The following is a 2,588-nucleotide window of genomic DNA, read 5'->3' as shown; positions in this document are numbered from 1 at the left end:
CCCCTTTCTCTTTGCCTTCTCCTCTCCTCTCTCCAGTTCATTTTCTTTCTTCTCTCTTCCTCTCTTCCTCTCTCCCTCTTCTCTCTCTCTCTCTCTCTCTCTCTCTCTCTCTCTCTCCCTCTCTCATTCTCCCTGCCTTTCTATAATAAAGCTCTAAAACCATAGTCTCTGCTCCAGTCAAGATCCGCTGCACTCACTCTTGTCAGTGTTGGGAACCTCTTCCCTCATCCCTCTCTCCCATACCCATAACCTCAGTAGCTTTAGCAAAGTAGCTCCAGTGCTCCTAGGTAGGGCTGCCCCTTTACCATCTGCCAAAGAGTGGGCCAGAGACTTAGATGCCCACCTGGGGATGAGTGGAAGGTAGATAGCAGCCCTCCCACACCCGACTGACCAGAGACTATGTGGAACTCTGGTCGGGTGTGGGTCTTACCAGAAACTGTGTGGAACTCTGGCCAGGTGTAAGTCTTGTTCTTCCCCAGATCCCCTCTTTTTAGTTCCCAACAAATGTTTGTCTGTTTGTTGAATTAAGAGTAGAATGAGAGAAAAGGAAAAAGGAAATATACATGAGAGATATCAAGGAGAGAAATTATGGAGGCAATTAGAAGGCTCAGTGGGAGCTCAGGCTGCGGCTGCTTCTAAAGGGCTTCTGGGCTTAAGGGGGTATCTGAAAATTCTCTCCTTTTGCTCTCACAGCCTCTCCTTAGAATATCTCTCTTAATTCCTTCCTTTAGATTTAGCAAGATTTCCTTAAAGGGTATCTGCAAATCCCTTCTTCTGGGATTTGATGTGAAGTCAGTGGAACCTGACTTTTGTGTACACTCTAGAAATAGTAAAATAGTACTTATCATATACCACCAATAACCCAAATGTCCTGTGAAAGAAAGTTCTCCCTTAAGTGTTCCCTCCCCCAGCCTTGAAACAGGCTGACTTTGACCTTGCGGCCACTGAGCAGAGACCACCTGGAGTGGGGCCTTCCGACCTAGATGGCTCTATTGTTCTGCACCTGCCTGCTCTTTTCCAAGTCACTGCTTCCGGAGACAGCATCCTGAAGATCCGCCTACAGGCTGGCATCTGTAGGACAGGCACCAAGAATGGAGTGGCTGGGGATGGGCCTTCCCCCTCTTTATAAGCACAGACTCTTAGTAAACTTGGAAGCCTTGAACAGAAAATCAAGTCTTGGCATACATTATTTCTCTCACCGTTTTCTCTTACACAGCTCCTGCTTCCCACTCAGGAACCCAGTTAGTGTGGTCGCAGGCGGCTACACTTAAGAAATGTTGATGTAAACTAACTCAAAGGTATTTTGGGAGATATTTTTTTGTTTCCTATGTCCTGGTTTGGGTGATTTGTGGGAGGGAGGTTGAGATAGGGTTTCTCTGTGTAGCCCTGACTGGCCAGGAACTCACTTTGTAGACAGAGAAAACTGGTCTCAAACTTATAGCATCCACAGCACCACTACTGGTACTAAGGGATTGTGTCACCACCATCAGACAGGGCATTTTTTCTTTAGCCTTAGTATTCTTTTGCTTGTACATTACAGTGTGAAATTTTGTGGGTTTTATAGGTTTTGTTGTATGTGTGTGTCTCTGCATGTGTATGAGTGCCTCGTGCCCTTAATTGTTCTTGTTTGTTTGTTTAATTATTGTTAAATTTACTTTGTTTGAGAAAGACAGAGAGAGAGAGAGAGAGAGAGAGAGAAGGCATGGGATTGGAATGGTAAGGAGGGTTTGGGACAAGATGCAAGAGGGGAAACTGTGATCAAATTATATTGTATGAAAAGGAATATTTTCAATAAAGAAGTTAGAAACAAAGGGAAAAATGTTGGTGGATGTATACCAGGTAAGTGAGACAAGAAAGAAGCACTGAAGGCTATAGCCCCATCTTGGGGGCCAGCAATGAAGCAGAGTGTGGTCTGGATGAAGCAGAGGAAAAATGATAGCATAGTGAGTGCACAAACGAGTCAAGCTCAAGGCTAGAGGTAATAGTGCAGGATCCATTCTGGATCTTTCACTAAAATATGTGCATTGGCTGAGAATGGAAAGGAGATTGCATTCAGAGGGGCAAAAGGGCAGAAAATTAAGGATAGTGCAGGAAAAAGTTAAAGTCACTTTGCTGTCTCTTGACATGTGGGGAATTGCAGGCTGGCCTCCAGTCAAGCTGAGGTCTGAACCCCGATAGTCATAATTCACTTTCATGACATGGTAGGGGTTCCCTCAGACTCCTGGAACTCCAGCCCCACCCACAGCCCCCACAAGAGAAGCAAGTTTGGTGGTCAGGTAAGCAAGGGCCCAAACTTCTGACCTTCAGGCTAAACTCCTCCCCAGTTACCTAGCAACAGTGAAGACCATAAAAAAGGGGTGTTCAGCCCCACCACTCTCTTGTTCTTCTCTTCCTCTTACTTTCACTCCTTTGTCCTCACACTTCTCTCTCCTCTTCCCTTTCTCTTTGTCTTCTCTCCTCTCTTTCTCTTTCTCTTTGTCTTGTCCTCTCTTCTCCACTCCTCACTACTTCTTCTTCTTCTTCTTCTTCTTCTTCTTCTTCTTCTTCTTCTTCTTCTTCTTCTTCTTCTTCTTCTTCTTCTTCTTCTT

Source organism: Mus pahari, unplaced genomic scaffold, assembly GCF_900095145.1.
Source record: "Mus pahari unplaced genomic scaffold, PAHARI_EIJ_v1.1 scaffold_9429_1, whole genome shotgun sequence".
NCBI classification, from domain to species: Eukaryota; Metazoa; Chordata; class Mammalia; order Rodentia; family Muridae; genus Mus; species Mus pahari.
Note: the sequence above shows the minus strand (reverse complement) of the source record.